The sequence below is a fragment of the Cherax quadricarinatus genome, chromosome 45 (assembly GCF_038502225.1).
Source record: "Cherax quadricarinatus isolate ZL_2023a chromosome 45, ASM3850222v1, whole genome shotgun sequence".
Classification (NCBI taxonomy): domain Eukaryota; kingdom Metazoa; phylum Arthropoda; class Malacostraca; order Decapoda; family Parastacidae; genus Cherax; species Cherax quadricarinatus.
The window spans coordinates 12,682,416-12,709,107 of record NC_091336.1 but is presented as its reverse complement, the minus strand read 5'-3'; the positions used below and the strand labels follow the sequence as shown (position 1 = coordinate 12,709,107).

At 39.9% G+C, this 26,692-nt stretch overlaps 1 long non-coding RNA gene across 2 annotated transcripts; it reads right to left on the bottom strand.

Annotated features, from left to right (window-relative positions):
- Nucleotides 1–163: 163 nt before the first annotated feature.
- LOC138854001 (uncharacterized) lies at nucleotides 164–25,118 on the bottom strand. 2 transcript variants are annotated; one of them, XR_011393176.1, is made up of 3 exons: nucleotides 24,783–25,118; nucleotides 21,760–21,823; nucleotides 164–273 (listed from the first exon to the last, which is right to left on the bottom strand). It is a non-coding gene; the product is annotated as an uncharacterized lncRNA (long non-coding RNA). The 2 variants fall into 2 exon arrangements; XR_011393175.1 differs by lacking the exon at nucleotides 24,783–25,118 and having other exon boundaries at nucleotides 21,760–21,948.
- Between the last annotated feature and the right edge of the window lie 1,574 nt (nucleotides 25,119–26,692).

Sequence of the window (26,692 nt, the reverse complement as noted above, 5' to 3'; positions counted from 1 at the left end):
GCACTTGTACCATGATTTTTTTTTCTGCATGGAACCCCTCTTACTGTTATCTTTTCCTCACTGAAATTTGAATACTGTATCTAGTCTGTTTTTAAAAATCCTTTTGCTCTCATATAACCTCCCTATAAGCTATTTATCATAGCCACTTGAATCTTCTTAAAACTTTAGCCCATCTTTCTTAGGAGCTGATATACAAACCTTCTTCACCTCCATTCATTCCTAATATCTTTTTTTTTTTTACATGCTGGCTGCCTCCCACAGAGGTAGGGTGACCTGAAAAAGAAATACTTTCACCATCATTCATACTATCACTGTCTTGCCAGAAGTGCATAGATATGACAGGTCAGACGTCCCTCCAAACAGTAAATATCCCAAACCCTTCCTTTATAGTGCAGGCACTGTACTTCCCACCTCCAGGACCTGTTTCCCTGAATCCCTTCACAAAATATTACCTTGCTCACACTTCAGCAACTTGTCAGGTTCCAAAAAATCATGTCTTCACTCACTCCTTATCTAAACCAAATTGCAAAGACCAACTATATTCCTCAGCCTCACCCACTACTCTTTTTAAATTATCTCATTCGTCACTAAGGGTTATGTTTTTGTCTTGGGGCTTTTCAGCTTTCTCCATTCAAGAGTCTGTATACAGAGGCAAATGGCATGTCTGCAAGATTGATGCAATGCGCATTGTCTCTGCTATTTTGTCTCCTTCCATGACCACAATTTTTCCACATTCAGCACAATTACAGATATTATTAAGGCTAATTTTACTTGATCATTACCCCCTTTATTATACTCCTTTCCTCTCCATATTCATGCTCTAATGACATCCCCTAATTTGCCTCCCCATTATGTTCACACTGCATCAAAGTTTTCCCTCCCTCCTAGGTGAGTTCTGATGATTCAAGTTTGCTCCTTCCTACTTCTGTGCCCAAAGCTCACTTACCCACAACAACCTTACACTCTTAAAATTTTCAACTTCATTCTTATGTTATACATAGTCATGCACACCGATGGTTCTAAATCCCTTGATGGTGTCAGGGACTTAGCTTTTTTTCCAGGAAGAAAATCCAAGGGCATTTACTAGAGTCGGCCAGCAGTTATATGCTGGTCTCAGTGTTATTATACACATTACTGCCATGTCTACCTCATCATTAGTGGTAGTTTCTGACTCCCAACGTGTATCACAGGCTATCCAGAAATTCAACTCCCATCATCCTACTGTCCTCTGTATACAATTTGGAATTTTAAATTTCTATTGAGGAAAAGTTGTTTTTTTTACCTGGTCTCTGCACTTGCAGAGACCAGATAAAAAACTGAGCCCCACTCCCACTTTCTTGCAGGGGTGTTCCTTTATCAGACTATTTTTCAATGTCTCAACTTCACAACTACTAGCAATATCACTGGTCTGAGTTAAAGCACAACAAATTGTTTTCCATCAAACCACAATTGAGATTCTGGCCATCTTTCTACCACTATTGGGTTTAGAAAGCTACACTCTTGTGCTCACGAACTGACACACACAACTGATCCACTTTAACCACATAGAGAAATGACTGCACCATTCTGTGAGGACTGCCAGGTCACAATGTCAGCTCACCATATCTTAATAGATTGTCCTATCTATCAGTAGGCATGCAGAATTCACTTCCAATATCTACAAAGCCCTAACACACACTGACCTCACTGAAAATCCTACCTCTGACGGACTTTTTCTGGCTTTTTAACGGAAACTAACCTATTGCCCCAACTACGATTTCAGTTTTACAAGGACTAACCCTGACCACTAATTTCTACCCCTTGCATACCCTTATCCTTGCAAACCCCTACCTACAGCCCTATATGACCCATTCAGGTTTAGCACACAAGATTATTACTACATTACTGTTATTATTATTAACCCTTTCAGGGTCGAGAGGCCCTCTCCTAAACTTGTTCTCAGGGTTGGAAATTTTTTGAAAATAAAAAAAAAAAAAAAAATTTCTTGTGAAATGATGATCTTTTCCCGATCATAATGACACCAAAAGTATGAAATTTGATGGAAAACTTACGGAATTATGCTCTTGCAAAGTTAGCGGTCTCGACAATGTTTATGCACCAGCGATTTCGCCCACTTTGAGCCCTATTTTCGGCCAATTCCAATGTACCAGTCGACAAAAATCATAATTATTTCGCTAGAACTCCATTTTTCTATCGAATGAGTACAAGAAACCACCCATTTACCAATTTCAGCTATCCAATATAGTCAGAAATTGGCAATTTTGCCAATTTCATACAAATTTCAAAAGATGCCAATTTCCAAATAGGGTCCAGAATAAACAAGATAGACATTCCTGGCACTAAAATAATCCTCCGCCTCATCCTCATCATCATCCTCCTCCTCATCATCATCATCCTCATCATCATCCTCCTCCTCATCATCATCATCCTCCTCCTCATCCTCATCATCATCCTCCTCCTCCTCATCATCATCCTCCTCCTCATCATCATCATCCTCCTCCTCATCATCATCATCCTCCTCATCATCATCCTCCTCCTCATCATCATCATCATCCTCATCATCCTCCTCCTCATCATCATCATCCTCATCATCCTCCTCATCATCATCATCCTCCTCCTCATCATCATCCTCATCATCATCCTCCTCCTCCTCCTCATCATTCTCATCATCATCATCCTCATCATCATCATCCTCATCATCCTCCTCATCATCATCCTCATCATCATCCTCCTCATCCTCATCATCATCCTCATCATCCTCATCCTCATCATCATCCTCATCATCATCCTCCTCATCATCCTCATCATCATCATCATCCTCATCATCATCCTCATCATCATCATCATCCTCATCCTCATCATCCTCATCATCATCATCATCATCATCCTCATCATCCTCATCATCATCATCATCATCCTCATCATCATCATCCTCATCATCCTCATCATCATCATCATCATCCTCATCATCATCCTCATCATCAATCATCATCATCATCCTCCTCCTCCTCCTCCTCCTCCTCCATTATATAGTACTTCCATATATCCAGAACATTGCTGGGATATATAAATACTTTGTATATATTCCAAGACAATAGTAAATGACCAAGGCAGGTGTAAATGTCCACCTGTCAGTGTGTTTGTGACAATTTGAGTACAATTTCAGTACCTAATACTAGTGTCAGAACAAAGATTGATTATAAAATGACAAGAACTACTACAAATTGTAATTATCAGAACATAAAAATTCCATAAAATAATATGAAAATAGGAAAAAAGGTATATCAGCAACACTTCTGCAAGCGGCAGGACTCCATGTTGTTGTCACATGAGCATCCGTGCCAACTTCTCGGCCTCATACCTCGGTAAGTACTGACCCTAATTTTTTTTTTATTCTAGAATACTTAAAAAAATGTGCTCTTTTTTTTCTATAAAAAAAAATTTTTTGTATATTTTTTTTTCAAAATAATCAAGGCACTGTGCGAGTGAACGTATATATACGTTTGGACCGTTTAAGGGTTAAAGAACCTTACTTCACAGTCCTTAAGCCACTGAACTACAGATCTGGCAGTATGACATGGTGCACCGTCCTGCATAAAAACTGTAGCCCCACACTTGTCAAACGCCCCAGGTAATTTGTCACACAATAACTCCAGGTAATTATACTGGTTCATATGCTGGTTTTTGGGAAGTACAATGAGTTTACCAACACTCTGAGCACTGAAACACTCCCAAACCATGAGCAAGTCTGGGTGTTTGGTCGTCCCACAGGTGTAGCCTGGGTCTAGCGGGTCACTATCTCTGGGCCGGTACACATGTTCACCACGGTTACAGGTGATGGTGAAAGTTGCTTCATCACTCCAAAGTACAGTACTTCAGACCACTGTTGAAGATTCCAGTGAAGATATTTCTTTGTATAATCCAGCCTACATTTCTTCTGTGGCTTGGAGAGGGTTGGTTTCTTAACCTGGCAGTGACTACTGTAGCCCAGTTCTGACACACATCTGCTAACAGTTCTTACAGACACCTCTGAGAGAAGATGTGGGTTCTTTTCTTTCAATTCTCTAGCAGTCATCTTAGGTGTACTCTCTAACTGCTTCTTTAACACAGTTAACGTACGAACAGATGTCTTCTTTGAGAGGCCAGGCCGAGGTTTAGCAGATGGTATCCTGTCACTGCCACCAGCCTTGAAATGCTGCACCCAGTTCCTCACTGAACACTCACACACACCAACATTCCCCACTATTTCTTTCATCTGATGCCCAGCTTTGTGAAGCCCTATGATTTGAGCTATAGTTTCAGGTGTTAAAGACTTCCTTTTACCTATAATCAAACAAGTATAGCCCTAAAACCAAAGGGAACACTGGATAAAAGATGGGGTGGATGATATACAAAAGTGCAACACTTCCTCTCACCATGGCAGCTACATGAGCACTGAGGAGTCACTGTGGAGTGTGGCGGCAGGCCATGACATCATGCTAATGGCTGCTACTCAACATAATACACTGATGAAAAAAGACACCCCTGTATGATAAGCCTTTCATTTTCGTCAGGCATTATGCAGGGGTGCTCACCCGGCATAATGCCGTGACAAGCACTGTAAGGACCAGTTTCACCTTCGCTACTTTTAGAGAATGTGAAACACTGAAACCATTTACTGTATATACTTAGCTATGTGGGCTCCAGATCTACATATACATTTCAATCTTTCTTCCTTGTATTGATCTCTCAATTTTTAATTATACTGTCCATCCATTTAAATTCTTCTGATCACATCCTTAACACAGTATACTGCCCAGTGGCACTCCTTCCTTCAATCTGCAACCCTTTCCAAAAGTAGCCACCTTGGTGTGGCTGGAAAGACATGTGCAACTCAGCTTATTGGAAAGCTATACCAGTGGAATCTACTCCAGACATGGTTTTTCCATGCTAGTTTTTTGTAAGTGCACTAGCCCTCTCCCACCAAGGTAGGGTGATCCAACAAAGAGGAAAACACTTTCACCTCCATTTATTCAATCATAGTCTTACTAGAAGTGCAGTGACATCAGAGTTCAGATGGCCCATCCCCACCCCTCCTTTAAATTATTATATATTATAATCATGGGGGAGTGCTAAACCCATAGGATTATGCAGCACCCCTCCTTTAAAATTACTGTACATATATTAAAAAAGTTCTAAATCAGTATGTGTCATAGAGCATCATCTAATGTTGAATTAGATTCCAATGCAGAATCAAACTACAGTATATTGTAATTACCTCTTGGACTCGCTCATTCAATAGCACATGACTAGAGGAAACTATTCCTTAAGCGACTGGCATGTGTCATTTAGACACTATCCCCAAAAACATAGTTGGTTTTTTAACCCTTTCACTGCCTCCCATGTAGATCTGTGTTACTGATGCCATTACAATATACATTGGCCCTTAAAAACTAAATTAAGACTAAGCCGATGACTAATCTACAGCATCCTCAGATGTATTGATAAACAGCATAACTGAAAAGTAATACAGATAAGGCTCAATACCCAAAGAACTAGCAAAGAGGTAAACATCAGCACTCACCAAGCTAATAAAGAAATCCAAACAACTGTATTATTCTGACAAGTTTAATGAAACAAGAGTAAAAACCTTAGTTTAACCCCTTGACTGTTGAAACCCCTAATCCTGAAGTGTCTCCTGGTGTCGAAAAATATTCGAAAAAAAACAACAACAAAAAAAATTCTTATGAAAATGTTAAGATTATTTTTCTGATTGTTTTAGTCCAAAAAAAAAAAAAATTGCCATCAGTACTTACCGAGATATGGAGGCATGAAGTTGGCAGAAAATGAGCCACGTATGGCAACAGCGGCGACTACTGCTCACCCGGTAAAGTTTGGTTTATTTGTATTCGAAGGTTTCTTGTTTTATTCACTATTTTATTTTTTCACATAACTTATGTGGCCTGTGAGACCAAAGTATGGTGCAATGCTCATATATACATTCGTTGAATGTCACAATTATAGCAAAAACACCAGTATCATCATATTGTTTAGAAAACTTGTTTACACAAACAATATAAAAAATAATTTATTACGATTGTTCTATAATATATATACATATATGTACAATCACTGGACACTTTTCTAGAACTGCTGCAGCTTGTGGAATTCTTTGAAACATGGGTGTAAGCACAATGGTGTTTCACACTCCTCACACATAAAACGAGTGTCTGCGTTTTTGTGGGCGTTTTGTGGTATGTGCACAGACATAACACCTCTTCTGAGCATTTTTCTTGAAAGCAGTAGCAGGCAGTGGTATGGGATAGTGATCACCAGGCGTCAGACGAGAGAGCATGTGTTGATAATTTCGTGGGCGCTGGTCTATTGCAAGTGTTGTTCCTTGGTACTTGAATATTATTTGTCTGATAACTGACAAACAAAATTCACCATATTTGGGTTTGTTGTTGGTCTTCAACTTATAAATATTATAAGCATTCAGCATGGAAATGTCAAGAAGATAGAAAAAGAGTTTTATGTACCACTTATAACTCTTGCAAACACAATCAGCAAACCCAATCTGCATGTCACATTTGTCCACTAAGTGCATATTGAGATTGTAATCCATCACAGCTGCAGGTTTTACAATAGGTTCATTGGTCTCTATTCTGCTTGCCACTGTCTCCATTTCGTGCTGGGTGAACTGACGTCAACAGTGTGACATCACATTTATCATGCCACCGAAATGCCATGATATCATTGGCAGCAAACACCTAAACATCACCTCTATGAGTGCCAGCGTCGAACCTGGGCATATGTTTACAATTTCCACGCACTATGCCACACACATCTGTCATGTTCACTCACAAGAAATCATTGAGTAAAGGGCTTGTGTACCAGTTGTCAGTACATAAAATATGCCCCTTACCAAGATATGGTTCCATCATTATTCTAACCACATCACCAGAGATACCCAGTAACTTCCTGGTATCCTGTAATGTTTTACTGCCAGTGTACACAATTATATCCAAAACCAGACCACTTTTGCAATCACACAGTACAAATAACTTTATACCAAAGCGTTTCCTCCTGCTTGGTATATACTGCTTGAATGAGAGTCTTCCTTTGAACAAAATCAAAGACTCATCAATAACAAGCTTCCTGATAGGATAAAAATACATACAGCACTTTTGTTTCAGGTACATAAACACATTTCTGATCTTATATAACCTGTCGCTTCTGTCAGGCCTTGTTTTGTCTGAAAAGTGTAGCATACCTAACAGCAGAACAAATCTATTCACTGGTATAATGTCACCAAAAGCTGGGGTTGAAATCAGGCGGTCTGTCGACCAGTATGTGTTGACACTGTGCTTATACACATGTGGCATAAGCATTATTGTGGCAAAGAACAGATACATCTCTGCCACAGTTGTGTCCTTCCACTGGTGTAGGCATGATCTTGGTGAAAGAATTGTGTTTGCCATGGTGTACTCTATGTACGTATTGCTTTCCCTGACAATAATGTCCATCAGGGGTTCATCGAAGAATAACTGAAAGCATTCCAGTTCAGTAGCACTGTTTCCAAGTCTACATGATGGCTGTATTCCACTTTGTGTTTCATCAAAGTCGTGTGGATTGGGAACAAAATTGTCACCTTGCTGCCAATCCCAGATGCGGTCTGCTGGTGGGTTCTGGATATTGAAAGGTGGTTGTGGTTGTGCAGGTTGTGGATGTTGTGGGAGTGTGGGGTTGGTTGAGGCTGGTTGTGGTTGTGCTGAGTTAGCAGCATCGGTAGTAGCGTGGCCAGCTGCTGGTGCCACATGACTCATGCCACTACTACTATCACCACCACCACCTGCTGCCTCACTCACATCATTCATACCCATTGTAACAATATAGTCATCTTCACTATCAGTTCGTGGTATAGGGCCACGGGATGTACTCCGAGATTAATTCCTTCCCCTTGGAACAACATATGACACACTACCAGAACGCATGCTATGTCATATATACTGCCGCTTCACTGGAGAATATTCACTCTCACTGTCACAACTAGAACTGCTTTCAATAGCTTTGAAATCACTATCACTATCACTTTCACTGCTCACATCTGAGTCTTGTACACGGGCAAATAATTTCCTCTTTTGTCCTGGTACAAATGAACGTGAATGAGACGGCCCAGCACCAGATGTGGATGGTTGTGGGTCGTCTGGATTTTCATCACTAATTACGTTATCCTGAGCACTGCTTTCAGTCACACCCACTCCAAAACCATGAAATCACTTTCACTGGCACTTCCATCACTGTTAGAGCTATCACTTGAGAACAAAAGACCTCCAATCCGCCGAGGAGTGAGGTACTTCTTACCGCAAGGCATGGTGAAAATGGACTACCAAGATGGCGTTCCCACAAAGCACCAATGAGTCACCGAATTTTTTCACAGGGTGCACACCCACCACTCAGACCCATTCTCTTTTGTGTAGGCCTACCAGCTTTCTCCCGCTTGATTTGAAGCCGCTAGAATTTATGCGTATAAATACATCAAACACGGTGGCTCATAAGACATATATATACGACCGAAACAGTCAAAGAGTTAATGGATTTCAGATTTAAAAGATAAAATTTTTGGCTGAACAAAATTCAGAAGCAAAAGACAACATCTATTAACTCTGGAATTTTTCATTTTTTTTTTTAAAGTCCACTGGGTAAATTAGCTTTGCATTTTATAGATAAAGTCCATTAACCCTTTCAGGGTCCAGAGGCCAAATTTCAAAGTGGGCACCAGGGTCCAAGAATTTTCAAAAAATAATTTTGTTATTTTTTCTTATGAAATGCTAGAGAATCTTTTTCTGAGTAATAAAACAAAAAGTACGAAATTTGATGGAAAATTGACGAAATTATGCTCTCGCGAATTTTGATGTGTCAGCGATATTTACGTATCAGGGATTTTGCTGACTTCGACTCCCATTTTAGGCCAATTACATTATTCCAGTTGACCAAATTCTTAGCTATTTCACTAGTATTACTTCTATTCTATCGGTTGAGCACAATAAATTGCCAACTCAACTGTTTCAACTACAAAACAAAGCGATCGGAAATTAGTACAGTGGACTCCCGGTTAACGATATTTTTTCAATCCAGAAGTATGTTCAGGTGCCAATACTGACCGAATTTGTTCCCATAAGGAATATTGTGAAGTAGATTAGTCCATTTCAGACCCCAAATATACACGTACAAACGCACTTACATAAATACACTTACATAATTGGTCACATTCGGAGGTGATCGTTATGAGGGGGTCCACTGTAATTTGTCCAATTTAATGCAAAGTTCAAAATATTCTAATTTCAAAATTTATATATTTATGGACACGGGGGTCGTCCCTCAGTTACTAAAAACAACAGACATAGCCCCACTCCACAAAGGGGGCAGTAAAGCAACAGCAAAGAACTACAGACCAATAGCACTAACATCCCATATCATAAAAATCTTTGAAAGGGTCCTAAGAAGCAAGATCACCACCCATCTAGAAACCCATCAGTTACACAACCCAGGGCAACATGGGTTTAGAACAGGTCGCTCCTGTCTGTCTCAACTACTGGATCACTACGACAAGGTCCTAAATGCACTAGAAGACAAAAAGAATGCAGATGTAATATATACAGACTTTGCAAAAGCCTTCGACAAGTGTGACCATGGCGTAATAGCGCACAAAATGCGCGCTAAAGGAATAACAGGAAAAGTCGGTCGATGGATCTATAATTTCCTCACTAACAGAACACAGAGAGTAGTCGTCAACAGAGTAAAGTCCGAGGCAGCTACGGTGAAAAGCTCTGTCCCACAAGGCACAGTACTAGCTCCCATCTTGTTCCTCATCCTCATATCCGACATAGACAAGGATGTCAGCCACAGCACCGTGTCTTCCTTTGCAGATGACACCCGAATCTGCATGACAGTGTCTTCCATTGCAGACACTGAAAGGCTCCAGGCGGACATCAACCAAATCTTTCAGTGGGCTGCAGAAAACAATATGAAGTTCAACGATGAGAAATTTCAATTACTCAGATATGGTAAACATGAGGAAATTAAATCTTCATCAGAGTACAAAACAAATTCTGGCCACAAAATAGAGCGAAACACCAACGTCAAAGACCTAGGAGTGATTATGTCGGAGGATCTCACCTTCAAGGACCATAACATTGTATCAATCGCATCTGCTAGAAAAATGACAGGATGGATAATGAGAACCTTCAAAACTAGGGAGGCCAAGCCCATGATGACACTCTTCAGGTCACTTGTTCTATCTAGGCTGGAATATTGCTGCACTCTAACAGCACCTTTCAAGGCAGGTGAAATTGCCGACCTAGAAAATGTACAGAGAACTTTCACGGCGCGCATAACGGAGATAAAACACCTCAATTACTGGGAGCGCTTGAGGTTTCTAAACCTGTATTCCCTGGAACGCAGGAGGGAGAGATACATGATTATATACACCTGGAAAATCCTAGAGGGACTAGTACCAAACTTGCACACGAAAATCACTCACTACGAAAGCAAAAGACTTGGCAGACGATGCACCATCCCCCCAATGAAAAGCAGGGGTGTCACTAGCACGTTAAGAGACCATACAATAAGTGTCAGGGGCCCGAGACTGTTCAACTGCCTCCCAGCACACATAAGGGGGATTACCAACAGACCCCTGGCAGTCTTCAAGCTGGCACTGGACAAGCAACTAAAGTCAGTTCCTGATCAGCCGGGCTGTGGCTCGTACGTTGGTTTGCGTGCAGCCAGCAGCAACAGCCTGGTTGATCAGGCGCTGATCCACCAGGAGGCCTGGTCACAGACCGGGCCGCGGGGGCGTTGACCCCCGAAACTCTCTCCAGGTAAACTCCAGGTAAACACTGGCCGATTCCCACCAAGGCAGGGTGGCCCGAAAAAGAAAAACTTTCACCATCATTCACTCCATCACTGTCTTGCCAGAAGGGTGCTTTACACTACAGTTTTTAAACTGCAACATTAACACCCCTCCTTCAGAGTGCAGGCACTGTACTTCCCATCTCCAGGACTCAAGTCCGGCCTGCCGGTTTCCCTGAACCCCTTCATAAATGTTACTTTGCTCACACTCCAACAGCACGTCAAGTATTAAAAACCATTCATCTCCATTCACTCCTATCAAACACGCTCACGCACGCCTGCTGGAAGTCCAAGCCCCTCGCACACAAAACCTCCTTTACCCCCTCCCTCCAACCTTTCCTAGGCCGACCCCTACCCCGCCTTCCTTCCACTACAGACTGATACACTCTTGAAGTCATTCTGTTTCACTCCATTCTCTCTACATGTCCGAACCACCTCAACAACCCTTCCTCAGCCCTCTGGACAACAGTTTTGGTAATCCCGCACCTCCTCCTAACTTCCAAACTACGAATTCTCTGCATTATATTCACACCACACATTGCCCTCAGACATGACATCTCCACTGCCTCCAGCCTTCTCCTCGTTGCAACATTCATCACCCATGCTTCACACCCATATAAGAGTGTTGGTAAAACTATACTCTCATACATTCCCCTCTTTGCCTCCAAGGACAAAGTTCTTTGTCTCCACAGACTCCTAAGTGCACCACTCACCCTTTTCCCCTCATCAATTCTATGATTCACCTCATCCTTCATAGACCCATCCGCTGACACGTCCACTCCCAAATATCTGAATACATTTACCTCCTCCATACTCTCTCCCTCCAATCTGATATCCAATCTTTCATCACCTAATATTTTTGTTATCCTCATAACCTTACTCTTTCCTGTATTCACTTTTAATTTTCTTCTTTTGCACACCCTACCAAATTCATCCACCAATCTCTGCAACTTCTCTTCAGAATCTCCCAAGAGCACAGTGTCATCAGCAAAGAGCAACTGTGACAACTCCCACTTTATGTGTGATTCTTTATCTTTTAACTCCACGCCTCTTGTCAAGACCCTCGCATTTACTTCTCTTACAACCCCATCTATAAATATATTAAACAACCACGGTGACATCACACATCCTTGTCTAAGGCCTACTTTTACTGGGAAATAATTTCCCTCTTTCCTATGTACTCTAACTTGAGCCTCACTATCCTCGTAAAAACTCTTCACTGCTTTCAGTAACCTACCTCCTACACCATACACCTGCAACATCTGCCACATTGCCCCCCTATCCACCCTGTCATACGCCTTTTCCAAATCCATAAATCCCACAAAGACCTCTTTAGCCTTATCTAAATACTGTTCACTTATATGTTTCACTGTAAACACCTGGTCCACACACCCCCTACCTTTCCTAAAGCCTCCTTGTTCATCTGCTATCCTATTCTCAGTCTTACTTTTAATTCTTTCAATAATAACTCTACCATACACTTTACCAGGTATACTCAACAGACTTATCCCCCTATAATTTTTGCACTCTCTTTTGTCCCCTTTGCCTTTATACAAAGGAACTATGCATGCTCTCTACCAATCCCTAGGTACCTTACCCTCTTCCATACATTTATTAAATAATTGCACCAACCACTCCAAAACTATATCCCCACCTGCTTTTAACATTTCTATCTTTATCCCATCAACCCCGGCTGCCTTACCCCCTTTCATTTTACCTACTGCCTCACGAACTTCCCCCACACTCACAACTGGCTCTTCCTCACTCCTACAAGATGTTATTCCTCCTTGCCCTATACACGAAATCACAGCTTCCCTATCTTCATCAACATTTAACAATTCCTCAAAATATTCCCTCCATCTTCCCAATACCTCTAACTCTCCATTTAATAACTCTCCTCTCCTATTTTTAACTGACAAATCCATTTGTTCTCTAGGCTTCCTTAACTTGTTAATCTCACTCCAAAACTTTTTCTTATTTTCAACAAAATTTGTTGATAACATCTCACCCACTCTCTCATTTGCTCTCTTTTTACATTGCTTCACCACTCTCTTAACCTCTCTCTTTTTCTCCATATACTCTTCCCTCCTTGCATCACTTCTACTTTGTAAAAACTTCTCATATGCTAACTTTTTCTCCCTTACTACTCTCTTTACATCATCATTCCACCAATCGCTCCTCTTCCCTCCCGCACCCACTTTCCTGTAACCACAAACTTCTGCTGAACACTCTAACACTACATTTTTAAACCTACCCCATACTTCTTCGACCCCATTGCCTATGCTCTCATTAGCCCATCTATCCTCCAATAGTTGTTTATATCTTTCCCTAACTGCCTCCTCTTTTAGTTTATAAACCTTCACCTCTCTCTTCCCTGATGTTTCTATTCTCCTTGTATCCCATCTACCTTTTACTCTCAGTGTAGCTACAACTAGAAAGTGATCTGATATATCTGTGGCCCCTCTATAAACATGTACATCCTGAAGTCTACTCAACAGTCTTTTATCTACCAATACATAATCCAACAAACTACTGTCATTTCGCCCTACATCATATCTTGTATACTTATTTATCCTCTTTTTCTTAAAATATGTATTACCTATAACTAAACCCCTTTCTATACAAAGTTCAATCAAAGGGCTCCCATTATCATTTACACCTGGCACCCCAAACTTACCTACCACACCCTCTCTAAAAGTTTCTCCTACTTTAGCATTCAGGTCCCCTACCACAATTACTCTCTCACTTGGTTCAAAGGCTCCTATATATTCACTTAACATCTCCCAAAATCTCTCTGTCTCCTCTGCATTCCTCTCTTCTCCAGGTGCATACATGCTTATTATGACCCACTTCTCGCATCCAACCTTTACTTTAATCCACATAATTCTTGCATTTACACATTCATATTCTCTTTTCTCCTTCCATAACTGATCATTCAACATTACTGCTACCCCTTCCTTTGCTCTAACTCTCTCAGATACTCCAGATTTAATCCCATTTATTTCCCCCCACTGAAACTCCCCTACCCCCTTCAGCTTTGTTTCGCTTAGGGCCAGGACATCCAACTTCTTTTCATTCATAACATCAGCAATCATCTGTTTTTTGTCATCCGCACTACATCCACGCACATTTAAGCATCCCAGTTTTATAAAGTTTTTCTTCTTCTCTTTTTTAGTAAATGTCTACAGGAGAAGGGGTTACTAGCCCATTGCTCCCGGCATTTTAGTCGCCTCATACGACACGCATGGCTTACGGAGGAAAGATTCTTTTCCACTTCCCCATGGACAATAGAAGAAATAAAGAAGAACAAGAGCTATGTAGAAATAAGGTCCAGAATAAACAATGCAGGCATTCCTGGCACTAAACTAACAGTTGCTCTGTTCATTAGTTACATTTTCAGGCTTTACAAACGAATTTCATTTTGATTTTTTATTCACATAATGAATTTTTATTCAAACCAAAAAATAGAAAATTTACTCTTATGCAATATTGTAATAATTGTGTAAATAATATCACCACATTTGTGAATGTATATTAGACCCACCAGCTGGCGTGTATTAGACGTGTGAGGTCATTTGTTTACTCTTGAATATAAGCAAAAATTTAACATTTCTGCTTCTTTGAGCTCAGTTTCAAGCGATTTCTATTGCGAAAACCAATCAAAATCTTCTCTATTTCTGTAATATATCTTCCATTCTATCAAATGAGACCAAGAAATAGCAAATACAATTATAAAAGAATATACACTGTGTGCTGCAGGATTTGTTTTATGTGGTGCACACATACCACATAGATGTATTCTCTCATACCTAGGCCCAAATTTACCACTCACAGCTTATCAGAGTGAGCTGAGCTCATGGCGTAGATCTACGGTTTGGACCCTCAACGTATAGCCATAGATCTACAGCATGGACCCTGAAAGGGTTAAATCAGAATAGTCTTATTTTTTATGGATAATTCTGGATTCAACAAGGTCCATTAAACTCAGAATTGTCCATTGTTATTGGAGTCCACTAGGCAAGTTTATTTTTGGATTTAACCCTTTGACTGTCGCAAGCCCCTTTCTGAAACTCATTCCATGTTGCAAAATTTGTTGGAAAAAAAAATATGTTTTCTCATGAAATGATAAGAGAATATTTTCCCGATGGTAATGACACCAAAAGTAAGAAATTTGGTCGAATTACACTCCCGCGAAGTTAGTGGTCTCGGTGACATATACGCATCAGCGATTTCGCCGACTTTGAGCCCTGTATTTGCCCAATTGTGTTGTTCCAGTTGACCAAACTCATAGCTATTTCTTTAGAACTCCATTTTTTCTATCAATTGAGTAAAAGAAACCACCCATTTACCGATCTGAACTACCCAATAAAGTGGTCAGAAATTGGCAATTTGGCCAATTTCACGCGAATTAAAAAATATGCCAATTTCAAAATAGGGTTCAGAATAAACAATGTAGACATTCTTGGCACTAAAATAACATATCCTCTGTTCATTAGTCATGTCTCTAGGCCCCTCTTATATTACTCTTGCTTTCTATTTTGATTTTTTATTCAAGTCCCAATATGACTCAGTTTTTAGCAAGCCGCTAACCAGACTGAGAGTCGAAGATCAAAATGAATTTTTTATGAGAGAGCCACAAAATTTGATTAACACAAGCCTATCCAATGTTATCCTGACGCCAAATGACTTCGAACAGGCGATAAATGACATGCCCATGCACTCTGCCCCAGGGCCAGACTCATGGAACTCTGTGTTCATCAAGAACTGCAAGAAGCCCCTATCACGAGCCTTTTCCATCCTATGGAGAGGGAGCATGGACACGGGGGTCGTCCCACAGTTACTAAAAACAACAGACATAGCCCCACTCCACAAAGGGGGCAGTAAAGCAACAGCAAAGAACTACAGACCAATAGCACTAACATCCCATATCATAAAAATCTTTGAAAGGGTCCTAAGAAGCAAGATCACCACCCATCTAGAAACCCATCAGTTACACAACCCAGGGCAACATGGGTTTAGAACAGGTCGCTCCTGTCTGTCTCAACTATTGGATCACTACGACAAGGTCCTAAATGCACTAGAAGACAAAAAGAATGCAGATGTAATATATACAGACTTTGCAAAAGCCTTCGACAAGTGTGACCATGGCGTAATAGCGCACAAAATGCGTGCTAAAGGAATAACAGGAAAAGTCGGTCGATGGATCTATAATTTCCTCACTAACAGAACACAGAGAGTAGTCGTCAACAGAGTAAAGTCCGAGGCAGCTACGGTGAAAAGCTCTGTTCCACAAGGCACAGTACTCGCTCCCATCTTGTTCCTCATCCTCATATCCGACATAGACAAGGATGTCAGCTACAGCACCGTGTCTTCCTTTGCAGATGACACCCGAATCTGCATGGCAGTGTCTTCCATTGCAGACACTACAAAGCTCCAGGCGGACATCAACCAAATCTTTCAGTGGGCTGCAGAAAACAATATGAAGTTCAACGATGAGAAATTTCAATTACTCAGATATGGTAAACATGAGGAAATTAAATCTTCATCAGAGTACAAAACAAATTCTGGCCACAAAATAGAGCGAAACACCAATGTCAAAGACCTGGGAGTGATCATGTCAGAGGATCTCACCTTCAAGGACCATAACATTGTATCAATCGCATCTGCTAGAAAAATGACAGGATGGATAATGAGAACCCTCAAAACTAGGGAGGCCAAGCCCATGATGACACTCTTCAGGTCACTTGTTCTATCTAGGCTGGAATATTGCTGCACACTAACAGCACCTTTCAAGGCAGGTGAAATTGCCGACCTAGAAAATGTACAGAGAACTTTCACGGCGCGCATAACGGAGATAAAACACCTCAATTATTGGGAGCGCTTGAGGTTCCTAAACCTGTATTCCCTGGAACGCAGGAGGGAGAGATACATGATTATATACACCTGGAAAATCCTAGAGGGACTAGTACCGAACTTGCACACGAAAATCACTCACTACGAAAGCAAAAGACTTGGCAGACGATGCACCATCCCCCCAATGAAAAGCAGGGGTGTCACTAGCACGTTAAGAGACCATACAATAAGTGTCAGGGGCCCGAGACTGTTCAACTGCCTCCCAGCACACATAAGGGGGATTACCAACAGACCCCTGGCAGTCTTCAAGCTGGCACTGGACAAGCACCTAAAGTCAGTTCCGGATCAGCCGGGCTGTGGCTCGTACGTTGGTTTGCGTGCAGCCAGCAGCAACAGCCTGGTTGATCAGGCTCTGATCCACCAGGAGGCCTGGTCACAGACCGGGCCGCGGGGGCGTTGACCCCCGAAACTCTCTCCAGGTAAACTCCAGGTAAACACAAAAAATAGAAGATTGTGTTATGCAGACTACTACAGTATTGTAAAAATGGTATAAATAATATCAGTGCACTAGTGAAAGAATATTAGACTCCCCAGTTGATGTGTGTTGGACGTGTGGTGTCATTTGCTTACTCTTGAACATTAGTAAAAATTGAACATTTCCGCTACTTTGAGCTCAATTTCAAGGTCGTTTTCATTGTGAAACTAATCAAAATCATCTTTATTTCTGCAAAATGTTTTCCATTTTATCACATGAGACCATGAAAACGAGAATACAATGATAAATACTATACGAAAATACACCTCAAAGTCGGCATTTTAATCCAAAAAAACGGTCAGTTTTTTTTTTCTCATTATGCACTGCGTGCTGCAGGATTTTTTTATGTGGTGCACACTGACCACACAGACCCATTCTCTCACATGTGGGCTTACCAGCTTTCTCCTGCTTGATTTGAAGCCGCTAGAATTATTGAGTATATATATGTCTGAAACATTGGCTCGTAAGACATATATATGCGACCAAAACAGTCAAAGGGTTAAGGGTCTAAGCCTGTTAAATCTAGAATTGTCTGTCATTGTTATGATAATTAAATTTAATGGATATCTCCCTTCCCCCTTAGTTCATTAGCCTTTAAATTGTGGGAGACCCTGAAGAAAAAAAAAAAATTCTTGTCTCTGTAGTTTCAACAATATTCATTTTTCTAAATTGAATAAGACTAAAATGAGTGGAATCCGATAAAAATTTACAATTTTACAGCGTGTTGAAGTTGACAAAAAAATTATTACTTACTGGCACCAGCGGCATAAAAGCACCAGCTATACTATTTACATTTTATAATTTACTGATGCCAAAATATGATTGTTTTAACCCTTTCAGAGTCCGTGCCATAGATCTACAGCTTTACGTTCAGGGTCCAAACCGTAGATCTATGCCATGAGCTCAGCTCACTCTGATAATCTGTGAGTGGTAAATTTGGGCCTAGATATGAGAGAATACATTATGTGGTATGTGTGCGCCACATAAAACAAATCCTGCAGCACACAGTGTATGAGAGAAAAAAAACTGAGACTGTGATTTTCGATTAAAACTGCGACTTTGCAGTGTTTTTTCATAGGGTTTTTATAGTTGTAGTTGCGATTTCTTATCTCATTTGATAGAATGGAAGACATATTACAGAAACAGAGATGATTTTGATTGGTTTTTGCATTGGAAATGTCTTGAAACTGAGCTCAATAGCAGAAATGTTAATATACATGGTGGGTCTAATATACATTCACAAATGTGGTGATGATATTTATACAGTTATTACAATATTGCATAACAGTAAATCTTCTATATTTTGGTGTGAATAAAAATTCATTATGTGAATAAAAAATAAAAATGGAGTTCATTTGTAAAGCCTCAAAACATAACTAATGAACAGAGGAAATGTTAGTTTAGTGCCAGGAATACCTACATTGTTTATTCTGGACCCTATTTTGAAATTGGAATATTTTGAACTTTGTGTTAAATTGGCCAATTTACCAATTTCCGATCACTTTACAATAGAAGTAATACTAGTGAAATAGCTAAGAATTTGGTCGACTGGAATAATGTAATTGGCCTAAAATGGGAGTCAAAGTCGGCAAAATCTCCGATTCGCAAATATCGCTGACACATCAAAATTCGCGAGAGCATAATTTCAACAATTTTCCATCAAATTTCGTACTTTTTGTTTTATTACCTTCAGAAAAAGATTCTCTACCATTTCATAAGAAAAAATAACAAAATTTTTTTTTTAAAATTCTTGGACCCTGGTATGCACTTTGAAATTTGGCCTCTGGACCCTGAAAGGGTTAATTTTTTAATTGCTTTTTAATGTTTAACATTATGTATACTAGTTTCTTATGATATTATATGTGTTTAATAAAAGGGGTTTTAGCATTTCAACATTGGGAAATACAGTATTTAATCTGACATTGCTCCACTTGGAATATATGGTACAATTATTTTTTTTAACTATTTTGGTCTTATAAGGCTATATACAAGGAATACTTACAACATTACATTTATTTCAGAGTGTAATACTTCTCAAAGCATGAAAATTATTTACAATGTTTGACTTTACTGGCTTATCCTGGGTTAAATATATTTAGTGTGCTTTGTGGGTGAATTCCACTGTTAGTATCATGAAATGGTAATAAATGTAGAATGAATATATTATCTTTGTGCCACCTGCACATCCTGTTTGCTAGAAGGTAAGCTGGTGGTGATTCCACTGTTTACTTCTGCTAGTGAGGTGTACTAGTACATCAGATATATGTACAGTCAAAATCTGAGTACTACTAGTTAACCATGATACTGCACATTGTGTAAACTCTTCTGGCCTTAATATTTTTTTCAAATGTAAGAATAAATGGAAGGAGATCCAAGGATTTGTGCTAAGGTCAAAAATATTGGCAGGTGATAGATTTGTGAGTATGAAAAATTGAGCGTACTAGTATGTTGGAAAGACAGACAGCATTTGCATACTAGTACACTGGACACAGTGTAAGGGTTAAATTGAGGGTTCCCTGTAGATATATAACAAGACCTGAAAAGCACTTTCTCAATACTGAGTTCAAATACTTACTAAGACTAAGGAAATTATTCTAAACAAACCAACTGAATCTCCTAGCCAGCAAAACCCCAAACTCTGATACCTAAATTAGAGACTGTCTCACTGATAATTACCTAAAACTCTCTATATCCCCAGCTAATTCTACATAGGTATCTTCAGTAATAAAAAAAAAAAACACATATGTACTGAACCACTATTCACATAAAAGAATGCTGTAATCTACTATTGTTCACCATTACAGTAATGTTCAACAAATCAAGAAACCAAAACTTTCTCAAACATATCAAAGGTAACAAGTTACACCAATCCACAAAAGTTGAGACCCCAACAGAAATCAACAACTGCTGCCCAATTTCTAACTCGCCATTATTGTCCTAAAAATTTGAAAATATAATTCATACATAATCTGGGGAAAAGACTGGGAAGCCTATGGAAATAAGACAGTCCTCATTGAAGCACTGACTTTCTTGGGTTATCCTGGATTGCTAACCCTCTGGGGTTAAAAATTTGAAAATAATAATAATAATAATAATAATAATAATAATAATATCTTTATTTACTACATGTACAAGGTATACAGTCCTAGCTGACATCAGTGACATACTACTATATAGAAAGCCGTTCGTTATGCAGAGCATTTCGGGCAAATTAGGTCCTTGTCCCAGGATGCGACCCACACCAGATGACTAACTCCTAGATACCCATTTTACTGATGGGTGAACATAGACAACCGGTGTAAAGAAACACGCCCGATGTTTCTACCCCCACTGGAAATAAAACACAGACCCTTGCCGTGTGAAGCGAAAGCTTCAGCCACCAGGCCAGGCTGGGGATTTGTAACACAGTAGAAATTTGTAACAAAACAATATTCTTACCCATTACTGATTTGGTGTCAGGCCAGGAAAATGTATAAATACATTAATAAAAATGCTTGACTCAATCTATTCATCTCTAGAAAGTAATGAATATCCAATGAACCTTTTTATTGATCTAAGAAAAGATTTTGCTACAGTAGAGCACAACATACTGATGACAATACTTCATCAATTCAAACTATTAATGTAGGGGAGCCACAGAGATCACCATACACCCTCAATTATCCATATCTATGAGTTACCTAATTATTAAGAAATTTTAACCAGTTCTTAATCTTAATCTTCTGGTTGAAGATGACAAATTTTGTCCCAAATTCAGACGCAGTTTCTCCAACAACTATATTACTGATGCTCTTGTAATAATATCTACTTAGATGACAACCAACAATATCACTCAATACTGCTAAGATCTTAGTAAGTTTTTTTTTAGGTACAAGTCCATGTAACTACAATTACCATACAGTAAAATTTGTACATTACCCAGGATAACCCAAAAAAGTGAATTATTTCCACTGGGGTACTTCACTGTGTTTAGCAATCAAGCTAAAAACTTTAAGAAAATTTCTAAAATTGGACATTCTTCCAAAAAATACATTACTATGTACCTCAAACATTGCTCAGTTTGTTCTACTCTGTAATCTGTCCTTGCTTCATGTATATTAAATGTTTATGGGATCTAAAACATCAAATCACTTATAACCCATTGTCACTCAACAAAAATTCTTATTTTAACTCCATTATAGATGATATTGCAGTGTGGATAACATTGCTATATGGATGATATTGTGGTCAAATTCTCGAAATGTTGAGCCAGCTGGCAGAAATGTTGAGCCAGCTGGCAGAAATGTTGAGCCAGCTGGCAGAAATATTGAGCCAGCTGGCAGAAATGTTGAGCCAGCTGGCAGAAATATTGAGCCAGCTGGCAGAAATGTTGAGCCAGCTGGCAGAAATATTGAGCCAGCTGGCAGAAATATTGAGCCAGCTGGCAGAAATGACTGAGAAACATTACTCAAGACATTCCCTGTAAAAGAATATAATCATACCTTTATATATGACGACTAGTTCAAGTGTTGTGCTGGTCCTTGTGTCCAGGAACTGCTCTCTCTCCTGCAATACAAATTATCTGCCTTATTCAGGCTATGGAAATTTCAGGAATATTAAATTAATAACACTCAATACAAAGGAGATAGGAGATAGTTAGACAGTCCTGGAAATAAGTTAGACAGTCCTCGATGACGCACTGACTTTCTTGGGTTATCCTGGGTGGCTAACCCTCCGGGGTTAAAAATCCGAACGAAATCTTATCTTATCTTATCTTAACAGTATATACATGTTTATATGCATCCTACCTTGCTGGGAGATAGCATGTGTATAACAAAAATATGTATATAGCATTATATAGGGTAGACTCTTGAATAACACAGTAGTTATCTGCCTAAAAACTGCATGTTACACAAAATCGTGTTAACCATATTTATGAATGTAAAAAAAAACTATGTCCTCAGAATTTTCTAAAAAAATTTAATTTCTTATTACGTCAAATATAATAAAGCTTTGACACTTTACACTGTAGATGTCTTTGCTGTTGATTTAGAAATATATGTTATGTACACAAATATTAAATAAAACTTAATTACTAAATAAAGTTTATTAATAAGGCCTGGTAGAAATTGGTGTTTGACATAGTTTACACTCTTCCTGCCAGACAGTCAGCATGGCGGTCCATACAAAGAAAACGGACACTAATACACCATTCAGATTCAGATTTTTTTTTTATTTCCTTGCACGTTAACAATGTGGTTGACATATTGTAGGAAGTATATATACATACGTAGTTTACAGTGAGGGTTTACAATGATTTGTAGTGCAAAGAGAGCCACTATCATGTCTTGGCATTTACGGGCAGTCTAAACTTTACAGATTACTGATTACTTAACACTAGACGTACAAAACAAAGTTTGATCAGGTTGCACTAATTATACAATAGGTTATACTTATGTCAAATTTTTGTTATTCAACACCTGCATTAAAATATTTGAGTTAAAATATGAGAATTTATTGTACTTTGGCCGTTTATTTTTGGGGTTCTGAATTGATGTACAGATAAGGTTCCTTTGGTATTCACTGGTAATGAATACCAAACTTTTGGGCCCTTTATATGCATAGAGTTTTTACATAGTGTGAGATGGACACGGGGAACGTCAAAGAGTGATCTGTGCCTTGTGTTATGGTCGTGTGTTTACCTGGAGAGAGTTCTGGGGGTCAACGCACCCGCGACCCGGTCTGCGACCAGGCCTCATGGTAGATCAAGGCCTGATCAACCAGGCTGTTACTGATGGCCGCATGCAATCCAGCGTATGAACCACAGCCCGGCTGGTCAGGTACCGCCTTTAGGTGCCTGTCCAGTGCCTGATTGAAGACAACCAGGGGTCTATCAGTAATTCCCCTTATGTATGCTGGGAAGCAGTTGTATCATGTGGGAGTTCGACTCGTGGATTAGGTAAGAAATACTCACGTAGGCTGTTATTACGTATAATTGCGATAGAGCCCTTGCCAGCCGTACCTATCTCCTTGGTTACACTCGTAATACTGACTAGCCGGCTGCAGTACCCTATGTGAGGGGGCCTTTGAATACTGCTGAGGTCAGCACAATATGAATTCAGATAGTGACTCAGGCAGAGACGGTTGGTCGTTGAGTCAACGGACGGTTACTGGTAACTGGTTACTACTACTGAGACTGGTAACTGGTTACTACTACGACTCAGGCAGAGACGGTTGGTCGTTGAGTCAACGGACGATTACTGGTAACTGGTTACTACTACTGAGACTGGTAACTGGTTACTACTACTGAGAGTTGAACAGTCTTGGGCCCCTGACACTTATTGTGTTGTCTCTTATCGTGCTAGTGACACCCCTGCTTTTCATTGGGGGGGATGTTGCATCGTCTGCCGAGCCTTTTGCTTTCATAGGGAGTGATTTTCATGTGCAAGTTTGGTTCTAATCCCTCTAGGATTCTCCAGGTGTATATAATCATGTATCTCTCCCACCTGCGTTCCAGAGAGTACGGGTTCAGGAACTTCAATCGTTCCCAGTAATTGAAGTGTTTTATCTCTGTTATGCACACCGTGAAGGTTCTCTGTACATTTTCTAGGTCAGCAGTTTCACCTGCCTTGAAAGGTGCTGTTAGTGTGCAGCAATATTGCAGCCTAGATAGAACAAGTGACCTGAAGAGTTTCATCATGGGCTTGGCATCCCTAGTTTTGAAGGTTCTCATTATCCATCCTGTCATTTTTCTAGCAGATGCGATTGATACAATGTTATGGTCCTTGAAGGTGAGATCTTTCGACATGATCACTCCCAGGTCTTTAACATTAGTTTTACACTCTATTGTGTGGTTGGAATTTGTTTTATACTCCAATGAAATTTTAATTTCCTCACGTTTACCATATCCAAGTAATTGAAATTTCTCATCGTTGAGCTTCATATTGTTTTGGTTGATGTCCACCTGGAGAGACACTGTCATGCAGATTCGGGTATCATCTGCAAAGGAAGACACGACACTGTGGCTTATATCCCTGTCTATGTTCGATATGAGGATAAGGGACAAGATGGGAGCAAGTACTTTGCCTTGCGGAACACCTTTTCACCGTAGCCGCCTCAGACTTGACTCTGTTGACTACTTCTCTTTGTGTTCTATTTGTCAGGAAATTATAGATCCATCTACCAACTTTTCCTGTTATTCCTTTACCACACATTTTGTGTGCTATTACACAATGGTCACACTTGTCGAAGGTTTTTGCAAAGTCTGTGTATATTACATCTGTATTCTGTTTGTCTTCTAGTGCATCCAGGACCTTGTCGTAGTGATCCAGTAGTTGGGACTGACAGGAGCAACATGCTCGAAACCCATGCTGCCCTGGGTTATGTAGTTGATGGGTATCTAGATGGGTGGTGATCTTGCTCCTTAGAACCCTTTCAAAGATTTCAAAGATGGCAAGGGTTACACCAATACATAAAGGTGGTGACCCTACAGACTTAAACAACTATAGGCCAATATCTAACTTACCATTGCTATCCAAAACCTTTGAGAAACTCGTGCACAGGAGACTGTATTCATTTATAACGGCTCAAAACATACTCAACCCCTGCCAGTTTGGATTCAGGAAAAATAAAAGCACTAATGATGCAATCATAAAAATGCTAGAACTGCTTTACACAGCATTGGAAAATAAGGAATATCCACTAGGAATTTTTATTGACCTAAGAAAAGCTTTTGACACAGTAAACCACGAAATCCTACTCCACAAACTTGACCACTACGGTATAAGAGGCCATGCGCTTGCTTATTTCAAATCTTACATTACTAATAGGTATCAGTACGTCACCATTAAAGACACAGCATCAGCAACACGGCCACTTGATACTGGAGTTCCGCAGGGAAGTGTCCTTGGTCCCCTGCTCTTCCTCATATACATCAATGACCTTCCAAACGTATCCCAACACCTGAAACCCATTCTCTTTGCTGATGACACGACTTATGTCATCTCTCACCCTAATCTTGCCACCCTCAACACCATTGTGAATGAGGAGCTGATTAAAATATCGACTTGGATGACAGCCAATAAACTTACGCTTAACACTGACAAAACTTACTATATTATGTTTGGTAGCAGAGCAGGAGATGCACAAATTAACATTAAGATTGACAACACTCTAATTACCAGAAATAATGGGGGAAAATTCCTAGGCTTATACATTGACAACAACCTGAATTTCAGCACCCATATCCAGCATATAGCCAAAAAAGTATCCAAAACGGTTGGGATCCTCTCCAAGATACGATACTACGTGCCGCAAAATGCCCTTCTCACACTATACCACTCACTTATTTATCCATACCTCACCTATGCTATTTGTGCTTGGGGATCAACTGCAGCAACACACCTAAAGCCAATAATAACCCAACAAAAAGCTGCAGTAAGAATAATCACTAAATCCCATCCCTGGCAGCACACCCCCCCACTCTTCAAAGATCTAAACTTACTCCCAGTTCAGTACATCCACACTTACTACTGTGCAATCTATATCTACAGGGCCTTAAACTCTAATATCAACCTTGACCTAAAACGCTTTCTTGATAGTTGTGACAGAACCCACAGGCATAACACCAGAAACAAACATCTCTACGCCATTCCCCGTGTCCGACTAAACCTTTACAAAAATTCAATGTATGTCAAAGGCCCTAAAATCTGGAATACCCTACCTGAGAACTCTAGAACTGCAGACACATTCATCACCTTCAAAACTACCATTAGAAAACATCTTATCTCCCTGATACACCCCGTCAACTAACTACACGAATACCACCTGGTGGTTCACACTTACACTCGCTCACTCATTTGACCATAAACAGAAATATTAATCTCAGTCTTAAAATAATGAATTCTGTGATACTCCAATACTGAAACTATATACTGTGCCAAAACAAAAGCATTCACATTGCTAAACTCACAAACTAGTATTTAGTCACTTAGCCATAATACCAACTTACCTCATAATTTGTAATATTTTACAATTAAGAATAAAACTAAGTATGCCCGAAATGCCTAGCCATGCTAAGCGTTCTAGTGGTACACTCTGTAATCACAATTTTACTACATGTAAACCAAACAATAACCAAATTTCTGTAAACTCAGCATTGAAATCCTTATAGAGAATAAACTTTGAATTGAATTTGAATTGAATTGAATTGAATTGAATGGAACGTTAACGCTATCGGTCTGTAGGTCTTTGCTATTGTTTTACTGCCCCCTTTGTGGAGTGGGGCTATGTCTGTTGTTTTCAGTAGCTGTGGGACGACCCGTGTCCATGCTCCCTCTCCATAGGAAGTTAAAAGCACGTGATAGGGGCAACTTGCAGTTCTTGATGAACACAGAGTTCCACGAGTCTGGGCCTAGGGCAGAGTGCGTGGGCATG